This window comes from Diaphorina citri, unplaced genomic scaffold (genome assembly GCF_000475195.1).
Source record: "Diaphorina citri unplaced genomic scaffold, Diaci psyllid genome assembly version 1.1 scaffold741, whole genome shotgun sequence".
In the NCBI taxonomy this organism is placed as follows: domain Eukaryota; kingdom Metazoa; phylum Arthropoda; class Insecta; order Hemiptera; family Psyllidae; genus Diaphorina; species Diaphorina citri.
In genome coordinates this window covers 22,996-34,627 of record NW_007378174.1, presented here as the reverse complement: position 1 = coordinate 34,627, position 11,632 = coordinate 22,996, and positions in this window count along the sequence as shown.

Here is an 11,632-nt window from a genome sequence, read left to right as displayed (position 1 = left end):
ACCTTGGTTAGACTGCGGGGGAAAAGGGACTTTTCAGTCCTATCCCAGCAGGATAAACAAGGTGTATTCTATTCTATTTATTTTTGGAATATAAGTTTTTATCCATAATCAACCTTGTATCATAGAGATTAGAATTAATAAGAATACAGGAGACAAAACTCAACAAATCTAGGAAAACATTAACAATTACTCAATTTAGCACACAGCACACAGTAGTAGTTAGTTGTAACCCACACTTGGGTGTAACTGATGGACGTGAATCAATACTAAATGTGACAAGGTTCAACACCATTCCTAAATGGTGTTGAACTTCACTAATGAAAGAGACAAGTTGGTGTATTTGCCAAAAATTTCAACTAAATGGTGACTTCACTAATGAAAGAGACAAGTTGGTGTATTTGCCAAAAATTTCAGATAATTATTTCGTTCTTGTGACACCATTTCCTTCAGCATGGTGTTGAACTTCACTAATGAAAGAGACAAGTTGGTGTATTTGCCAAAAATTTCAGATAATTATTTCGTTCTTGTGACACCATTTCTTTCAGCCATGGTGTCAGATGATTGAGATAGTCTTCTGAATCATCTGGATACGGAGTACTCATTCCTTGTATCATTCGATCTCTTGTCTCTTGTGCATAGAGATTCTCTTGGTCTCGTTATCATTATTATTTCATTTTTCAAGATTTATTCCATTTCTTTTTTTAATGATTTCTTCTCTCGCCTCATCCCGCATTTCAAATCCCAAGAATGAAATATAACGCCATGGTTGAGCAATTGTCATAACTTGGGAGCATCCATGTCATCGCTGTTAATTATATCATATTTCATCTTTTCGTTTCATTTCATTTTGTACTTCGCCCTTTGACTCTGAATTAAAATATGTACAGCCAGCCTAGTTAGCTTAGTTGGTAGTGCGCCTGCCTAGTAACCGCTAGTTTTTTTTTTTTTTTTTTTTTTTTTTTTTTGAAACCGGGACGCTATCCCAGATCTTCTTGAACATCTAGAACTTAATATAGACGTTACATCTACATTATTCTACAAGTTCGTTTTACTACGAGGCTAAAAACTTGAACCTCGTATACTACTCGAGCAATTTACAGGGTGCTCCATAAGTATACAGACAGTCGTGGTTCAACACCAAAGCTCAATCAAGTCAAACAAAAAACGGTCAAAATAAAACTTTTAAACCTTTTTGAAAATCTATGGCGAAACATTTTGTCAAAAATCTATCCACACAATTTTAAAAAATTTAAAAAAAAAAAAAAAAAAAAAAAAAATCTTCTCGGACGTATCCCCAGTATATCAGTAGATATGTACATAATACTCCAGACCTACATATGTAGCACGAAAGCATGTGGCTACATCTACATGAAAATGACGAGATAATTCAGATAATTAATATACCGAACTGAAAAACCACCGTAGTACCATGCCGACTACGCGATCCAAACCGAGTCAAAACAAATTGTACAACTTTTATTTACACAGGATGTGTGTAGCATGTAACATTGATGGATCTTCTCTGGTTTTTACTTTCTACGAGGATAGAATCTTCTATTTCCTGGGAATGCTGTCAAGGGAGACAAAATGGTCAAAAGATATCCACCCAGTATATTGCAGACGTTATATCTGGAGCTCTTCCAGAAAATGTTCGTTTCCACAATGGATATAGGAAAACACATTAAAATGTGTCGTGTAGAGAAAGTGAATGACTTCATTCGACAGTTATGATTATGACAAGTGTCCTGGTAGTTGCCCTGTAGTTTTATATGCTGAAATAATCCGAAGACAACGTCTTCCATAATTTCCTACATCTTGCATCCATTAGAAGCAATGACCAGGAAAGTCACTTAAGGTCTTAAAAATCTGCGAAACACAAGTAACCGTTTCCTCGACTAAAACCATATGTCTTTGAAAAAGAAGAAACCAAGTGCTAAATACCTCCAGTTTCCTTTCCAATTTCTTCAAGGCATGATCCAATTATTATACTGGTATTCTAGCGATATATTGTAAGAGTATTTTATCATATTGGGTCAACTATTAACACCTTTGTTCCGAACTCACCAATGATGTTCATAACGGGCCGAAATATCAGGCATATACTTCGTGATGCTGATAAGCAACCAGACGGCCTGTGTAAGGACCGCGGATTTCAAATTTTATTTATTGAGAAGATCATCCTTGTTATTTATTTTCTCCAAGATTGATCGTTAAACCGTTGCTTACTCGTATTATAGCTGTGTAAAAAATACTACCAAATCTGAGCTCATCGCAGATCGCTAGGCCAAGTTCCAGGGATTGTAGACTATGTAGGTACATACTGCAATTTCGTAACTATTGCTGTACAGAACAGAGTCGGTTCGGTTCAGATTTTGGAACTAATTATGATCAGAGAATGAGAAAAGAACAGCAAGGTGACTATGGGTCTGAGCAAGTCAGTGACACTTGATAGCCATGATAATGATACCGTATAGTACGAGTATATTTATTTTCTCCAAGATTGATCGTTAAACCGTTGCTTACTCGTATTAGTATGCTTGTATGAGCTCTAAAAGTTAAGCTTGTAGGAATATATAGAATTTGCACGTATACATAAAAATATTATGCGCTTACATCACTATACATACAATGTACGAGTATTTTGTTGGTTATAGAAAGTTATAACTTGTGACATTGAAATCCCGAAAACGACGGATAAGGCAAACAGATTGTAGAATTATTATTTTTTATCTGTACCAAAAGCGTTATCGAACAATAGTGATTGCAATGGTAAAACGACGGATAAGGCAAACAGATTGTAGAATTATTATTTTTTATCTGTACCAAAAGCGTTATCGAACAATAGTGATTGCAATGGTGTCCACAAGGCTGTTGGGTCCAGGATGGTTGGAAGGTCTGGGCAGTTGAATAGGTGGTGGACGTCGTGAGGTGATCCACCACACCTGGCAAAGGAAAGGTAAACAGTCTGTCACTACGAAGTATAAAACTGATACATCACTAGATCACTACATACAATGTACGGGTATTTTGTTGGTTATAGAAAGTTATAACTTGTGACATTGAAATCCCGCTCATCCTCATCGTTACCATGAACGTCAATGTTGCTCTTTTCATGATCGTTAAAAGTTGTCATTTTCCTATAATGTTATTAATAGATATCAAATAAAGGAAATAAAATGTAAACGTTACCTACTTTAAATTCAAAGGTTTCAATATCTTTTTTGTCATGCTTTCAATCAACTAGAACTAGATTGACTAAAACTTGCTATTGCAGACAACAGAACGCAGGATGTCATACATTAACAAAATTGAGCCATTGTGTAAAGCTACAGAATTGGAGAAAAAATATGTGAAGAAGATACAAAGAGAAAGACAAGTAAAAGTAAGGCTTAATATGAAAGTCGGCATGTTGATGGAAGTGAAGGATGATGTCGATGAAGACTATGACTGTACAATTACTAGAATTACCCAAGTAGGTATCTACCTACATTATTATGTGGTAAATCCCGCTCATCGTTACCATGAACGTCAATGTTGCTCTTTTCATGATCGTTAAAAGTTGTCATTTTCCTATAATGTTATTAATAGAAATCAAATAAAGGAAATAAAATGTAAATGTTACCTACTTTAAATTCAAAGGTTTCAATGTCTCTTTTGTCACTTTAATGACGAATATCTGGAAATGTTGAAAATAAGAAAACTTTTTTCCGCTGCATCTCAATTTTTCCAGATTTTGCTCTCTGCAAAATGTTGCATGAAAAAGGACCCTATAATGAATCAAGTTCAAATTTCAAATGAAACTCAAATGGGTAAGGTAGACTATACAAAATAGAATACCCAAGCGTTTTGAACTTGAGAGATGTGAGAAAAGGAGGAAGAGGTGAAAGGTACCACAGATTTGGTTTTAAACTCTTCAATCCATAAACCATAACATTGATGTCGATGAAGACTATGATTGTACAATTACTAGAATTACCCAAGTAGGTATCTACCTACATTATTATGTGGTAGCAGCAGCAGCAAGTAATATAGCGAATAACAAAATAGCAACAAGTAATATTATAAATGTTGCTAGTGATCCGTCTGTTTTTACCCTGCCAAAGTATCAAAAGTTCAAACCGAATTTTAAAGTTTCGTCCCTGGTGTGGTGGTGAAAATTCGCAATAACATTGCTTTTGCCTCTCTCACAAAAGACTGAGGAAACTTTCTAGTCTCCAATTTCCTCAAGAGGAAATAGAGTAAAGGTGTAAATAAATGAAATTTAATTATTATCTTCATTCAGGAGAAAATCAAAACGTCCTTTTTATTAGCATAGTCTGGGCTTGTGAAAAGTTTCGTCCCTGGTGTGGTGGTGAAAATTCGCAATAACATTGCTTTTGCCTCTCTCACAAAAGACTGAGGAAACTTTCTCTCCAATTTCCTCGAGAGGAAATAGAGTAAAGGTGTAAATAAATGAAATTTAATTATCATCTTTATTCAGGAGAAAATCAAAACGTCCTTTTTATTAGCATAGTCTGGGCTTGTGAGTTGTGAGATCTCTCGGCTTTCCATGTTGAACCTACACAGCGAGAGAAGAGACACTTTAGTCTGGGCTTGTGAGTTGTGAGGTCTCTCGGCTTTCCATGTTGAACCTACACAGCGAGAGAAGAGACACTTTAATTGAATTTTGTACTACATTGGGAACTGACATTTTTCACTTTATGTGTACCAATTCTTGGATGTTTCTGAATACATAATTGCCCTCAGTACTATGTTCAGTTATGGAGACATTTGGAAAATGAAGTTTTGAGCTGTGTAGAAAATACTACCAAATCTGAGCTCATCGCAGATCGCTAGGCCAAGTTCCAGGGATTGTAGACTATGTAGGTACAATAGGTACATACTGCAATTTGGTAACTATTGCTGTACAGAGTCGGTTCGGTCATGTCTAATGCTAGAGAACCGGAGGACAGTGCGTTCATGAGGAATGATTCTCACATGATTAGAGATGTTATTTATTCTACTAGTTATGTTCATGTAAAAATCATGAATGCATACGGGATTATGCCGGAAAACACGCTGGAGACTCTCCAGTGGAGAGTCTGAGTCTCTGAGTAGCTGCATGCGGTTTGGAGGACATTTTAGATGGAGGAGGTATATTTTGGATAAGTATACAAAAATACAACAAATGCAAAGTTAGGAATCTCATCAAGAGGGCAAGTTATCTCTTTCAGAACAAAACGTTTAATTCCTATCACCTGAGTCTCTGAGTAGCTGCATGCGGTTTGGAGGACATTTTAGATGGAGGAGGTATATTTTGGATAAGTATACAAAAATACAACAAATAATGCAAAGTTAGGAATCTCATCAAGAGGGCAAGTTATCTCTTTCAGAACAAAACGTTTAATTCCTATCAGACTCTCCAGTGGAGAGTCTGAGTCTCTGAGTAGCTGCATGCGGTTTGGAGGACATTTTAGATGGAGGAGGTATATTTTGGATAAGTACCTATACAAAAATACAACAAATGCAAAGTTAGGAATCTCATCAAGAGGACAAGTTATCTCTTTCAGAACAAAACGTTTAATTCCTATCACATGCACATATCATTGCGTGTACCCTGTTTGATCAAATGATAGAGAAAACGATTGAACAGGAGGATGGGAGAGATATTAATGTAAGCATTATCTCTCGAAGAAATATTCATACGTCCACATGAAGTGTTCAAGAAGCAAGAAAAATATAAGTAGTATAAAAATGCTAATAACACAATGGCACTTGGAGGCTTCATCGAGATAAGAAGTGAGTAACTGAACGCCTTGCTTCCTATCTCACATTTGCATCTAACATGAAGATAAAGGTTTCAGGATGTCAGGGTGCCGAGACGCCCAGTGTGATAAGGAATTGCTTAGTGCTGCTAGAGTTTAGATAAAGAATTGCAAGCGTCAGCATTTTCTATGTGCCAGAAAACGAATGAGTTAGGACTGAACTCTTGAACTAAAAAAATGTGTACAACCAATGCTACTGGACAAGAAATGTGACTGGCGGACGTTCAATAGAAATGTTTTTAAATACACATATATTATTATGTAAGCACCTAGTCAAATGTAGCAAGCACTTAAGTATTTTCTTTTTTTTCAATAAGAACAATAATGAATTGATGGCACACTGTTGGCACTGTCTTGAGCCTCTGAAGTTGAACTAAAAAAATGTGTACAACCAATGCTACTGGACAAGAAATGTGACTGGCGGGCGTTCAATAGAAATGTTTTTAAATACACATATATTATTATGTAAGTACCTAGTCAAATGTAGCAAGCACTTGGGTATTTTCTTTTTTTTTTTCAATAAGAACAATAATGAATTAATGGCACACTGTTGGCACTGTCTTGAGCCTCTGAAATTGAACTAAAAAAATGTGTACAACCAATGCTACTGGACAAGAAATGTGACTGGCGGGCGTTCAATAGAAATGTTTTTAAATACACATAATTATATTATTATGTAAGTACCTAGTCAAATGTAGCAAGCACTTGGGTATTTTCTTTTTTTTTTCAATAAGAACAATAATGAATTAATGGCACACTGTTGGCACTGTCTTGAGCCTCTGAAGAAGTCAACACATTGAAGATGAGAATATTATAAGAGACACTTATAGGAATAGGTAATGTGTTGTGATCCCCATAAAATTCTGAAGATATTTTACCTTCACCACCAATAAATCACGAATTGATTTGATTTTTGGGGGTTAGGTACCTACTGATTTGCAATTTTCTGACATAACACATTGACTTCTGACCTCCATTACCCTGTTCACGAATTGATTTGATTTTTGGGGGTTACCTACTGATTTGCAATTTTCTGACATAACACATTGACTTCTGACCTCCATTACCCTGTTCTGGAAATTGGATACCAATTCATTAGAATTCCAGGAAGAAATTCATTTTATTATATTTTTTAATGGTTTATTAAATAAAATAATTTGCCTGCGTCTAAAATGATCCTACGTAATCCCCAGTGGCCAAATGTTCAGTTATATGGAGGTACCTACATTTGTATGAATCCTATTCATTTCATTATACGAAAATTAGTTAATAGCTCTCCTCTGTTATCTAAAGAAGCAATCTGAATCAGAGGTCAAAGATCGACAAGTTCAAATTGAAACTAGTTATTCGATTAATTACCTATTGCTTTATTTATTTTTGGTATAGGTTGTATCTATTTGATATTAATAACTTTCTCGTCATAAATGTTAATTACTTATGAAGGTATCTAACACGTACAGAAAGTTGAAAATTGTTCATGTTTTGAGGTTTGTGGTCTCTTTTCGTCCATCTGATCCTGATGGAAGAAGACATAATTATGCGCATATGCCTGATGTACCTACGCGGGATGGCCAGCCCTTGCAGCCTAATGAAAGACCTGTTCTAATTACTAGAACTAGGCAATCTTCTCTTCTTTTAAATTCATTTTCAAAAGGTTTCCTCAACAAACCTTTGTTTCTTCGTTTGCAGTACTTGAACTTCAGCTGCTGCAAGCTTGATCATATTCCATATTGCTCCGTGTCTTGTCATGTTCTAGGTTCGTGCTCTGCACTGCCATAACACTTGCAATGTCCGCACATCTCTCAAGCTCCAGATTATTACAAGATTCCAGATTATTACAAGATTCCACGCTTACTAGACGAGTCGCCTTGCTCTTGAGATCCTAAACAGCATGACTGCTATAAGAGTTTATCTTAATGAACAGAAATAATAATGTTCTGAACAATATTATGTAGGTATGATGCGAAAGAGAGAGGTTTCCACAAGTTAAGATCGTTTCATACGAGGAACTGAGAAGTTGTACCTTGTACCTATAGTGTGGTACTGCTTTCCCACACTAGACAACTTCTGGAAAAGATAAATGCAATTTCTTTGTGTTATTATGTCACAACTTTGGTGCTCACTGCAGCATTGTAGGATTTTTCCCAATACATATCTCAATAACCCTAACAACCAATGTTTACCTACCATGCTGGCATCGGTCGCTATGCGCATTTACATGTCATAGCTACTCATTTTCCTCACGAGGCTTTCCAAACCAGCCACAAAATTCAGAATACATAAAAAAAAAAACATGATATTTATATTATTTTCCAGAGTGTCTTATGAGAATGAAGCAAATAGCGCAAGACTTTGACCCCAACTCCCTGCGTTATTATAAATAACATAATTTTCCTCCGTGTGTGTAGGTTAGGTTGTCATGTACAATTGTACCTACATAGTAGCAGACAGGATTTGGGCTCCTCGTACCTATGTGAATGCGACGAAATGAAAATTGCAAAAAATTATTACTTCACTATCCGAATTTGATTTATTTTCTTTTTATTACACAACCTTTTTTCTCCCTCCCTCTCTCTCTCTCTCTTTCTCGCAACACAGTTGTGAAAATAATCGTAAAATTCCAGCCGCTCCCATCTCTATCTATCTTCGGATAATATGAACTGTGTCGCAAACACATATCATTGTTATAATGGTCATAAAAAAAAAATATAGGGAAGCGAGCTTCCTACTACCACCTATCTCCCTTGGAAAAATCCAGAGGAAGAGAATGGACTGAAATTTATTGACTGTAAAATATTTTATTCCAGCCGCTCCCATCTCTATCTATCTTCGGATAATATGAACTGTGTCGCAAACACATATCATTGTTATAATGGTCATAAAAAAAATATAGGGAAGCGAGCTTCCTACTACCACCTACCTCCCTTGGAAAAATCCAGAGGAAGAGAATGGACCGAAATTTATTGACTGTAAAATATTTTTTTCTATTGACGACAGCCGACAGCCTTCGGATTATACACAGCGAAAAAAAACATGATATTTATATTATTTTCCAGAGTGTCTTATGAGAATGAAGCAAATAGCGCAAGACTTTGACCCCAACTCCCTGCGTCCTGCGTTATTATAAATAACGTAATTTTCCTCCGTGTGTGTAGGTTAGGTTGTCATGTACAATTGTACCTACATAGTAGCAGACAGGATTTGGGCCACAGTATGGGTAGCTAGCTAGCTAGGCCCTCGCTGGCTTGCAAGCCAGAGGAAAATTGACCGTCCTAATTACGAAAATTTAAAAGTTTTCATTAAAAAATTATTCAGTCTATGTACGAGCAAAAAACACATGGACATTGGTCATATTCAGAATTCACTTTTAATTGTCAGTACAATTGTGCTGTAGAGATGAAAAGGATATTAGAAGTGAGTAAGTAGTAGGGTGTTACAAAACCATAATTATGGAAATAAAATTAAAAAGGAGTAATACATAGATAGTTTTAAAAAGAGAATAATTTCGTCTTATGGACTTTTTCCAGGTGGGATTCGATCTGCAGTTCTCCTGCTTTCAAGTCTAATGACAACCAAATTATGCACTATTCTCAACAAACTAACACTCAATCATGAAGAAAGAAAGAAAATCCAATATGTGCTGTAGAGATGAAAAGGATATTAGAAGTGAGTAAGTAGTAGGGTGTTACAAAACCATAATTATGGAAATAAAATTAAAAAGGAGAAATACATAGATAGTTTTAAAAAGAGAATAATTTCGTCTTGTGGACTTTTTCCAGGTGGGATTCGATCTGCAGTTCTCCTGCTTTCAAGATTCAAGTCTAATGACAACCAAATTATGCACTATTCTCAACAAACTAACACACTCAATCATGAAGAAAGAAAGAAAATCCAATAAAAAATCCAAAATAAATTTATCCTGGCAAACATGTACCTATACAAAAACCTACTTATTCTAACTCAATATAATTCTTCGTATTCAAAGAAGCTGACAAACACACTCGAAAGAGAGACAAAGAGATAGGAAAAAAATACCTTACTTGAACAAATAGCTGAAATTGCACACCTCAGAGCCTCAGACTTGAGAGAAACGAATTTGATAGGGGAAAAATTGTTTTGAAAGAGGATCTGGAAAAAAAATCCAAAATAAATTTATCCTGGCAAACATGTACCTATACAAAAACCTACTTATTCTAACTCAATATAATTCTTCGTATTCAAGAAGCTGACAAACACACTCGAAAGAGAGACAAAAGGATAGGAAAAAATACCTTCCTTGCACAAATAGCTGAAATTGCACACCCCAGACTTGAGAGAAACGAATTTGATAGGGGAAAAATTGTTTTGAAAGAGGATCTGGAGGTATCTAACGGAGGTTTATACGAAGCACTTTATAGTTACTTTACTTTTGCAAACGTTAGGTAAAAGTATGATGTCTGTCTAAATCTAAAGTAAGTAGGAAGAAGGATAAATTTATGACTGCAAGTCTGCAAAATGATTTATACGGAAAATTTAAACGAGTTAAGGAAAAAGACTAGGGGAGCGATGAAGGGGGGAAACACAAGGAGGAGGAGGAGGTGGAAAAGACTGAAATCTCCATTTACAAACAAGGCCGAATGTAGTTCGTGCTACAAAAGTTCAGGAAATCGAGCTACTTTGAATTCTAAACAACTTTATTAGTTCCCACAAGGCTTTTGTACATTCGTTTGGGGGCCAGCTTTTTTCTGCTAAGTTCTCATTCAATGAAGACCTCCTGCTGTTCTAGGTAAATCTGCCTATTTTTCTGGTTGTATGACAAGTATGGTTGGACAAGTAGTTACAAACAGCCTTCATTCATTCATTCAAAGTTGCAAAGCTCACAGGAGGAGGAGGAGGTGGAAAAGACTGAAATCTCCATTTACAAACAAGGCCGAATGTAGTTCGTGCTACAAAAGTTCAGGAAATCGAGATACTTTGAATTCTAAACAACTTTATTAGTTCCCACAAGGCTTTTGTACATTCGTTTGGGGGTCAGCTTTTTTCTGCTAAGTTCTCATTCAATGAAGACCTCCTGCTGTTCTAGGTAAATCTGCCTATTTTTCTGGTTGTATGACAAAATGACAAGTATGGTTGGACAAGTAGTGACAAACAGCCTTCATTGATTCATTCAAAGTTGCAAAGCTCACTGTGAAGACAATGAAAAGGAGAGAGCATCAAAGCAAACAAGAGATAGCTCTGCTCTCCAGAAGATTTCAAACCATTCATCCGTAAACTAATAAAAGATCATTGGCAACAGTCATGGTCCAGTATTCCCAACTCTAATAAACTGAAATCTATTAAGCCCATCATTGGTCCCTGGCGTTCCTGTGATAGGCTGAACAGATATGAAGGTCGAACATCAAAAATAAATTAGGAATTATCCATCTCTGGAAAAGTTTAAAACGAAGGAAACTTTAAAACCCCGAGTATGGATTTCGTAATGCACGTCATATATCCTCCTTGTTTTCAACAAAATAATTCGATTACAAAGTTTTCTTTCACAGAAGAGCTAGTAGAAACTTGAGTGGAAATCTATCATTGCGGTCAAATCCATTTCCCTGAGAACAACTTACTGCTTTCGGTAGAATTGCAATCTCCTTTACAGATATAGCCTTGCCGTGTCACTATCGTGGTTTCGGATAAACAAGATTTAATCAACAATCAGGTTTCATCCTTTTTATTTGCGTTTGAAACTTTGCGGAAAAGGCAAGAAATTAAATAAACCAACTTCAGAAAACAGGACACGGGGCGGTTGCCCATGAATTTCTAAGAGTAAATTCACTTCTGATAAACTTTAATTCTTTACCGAG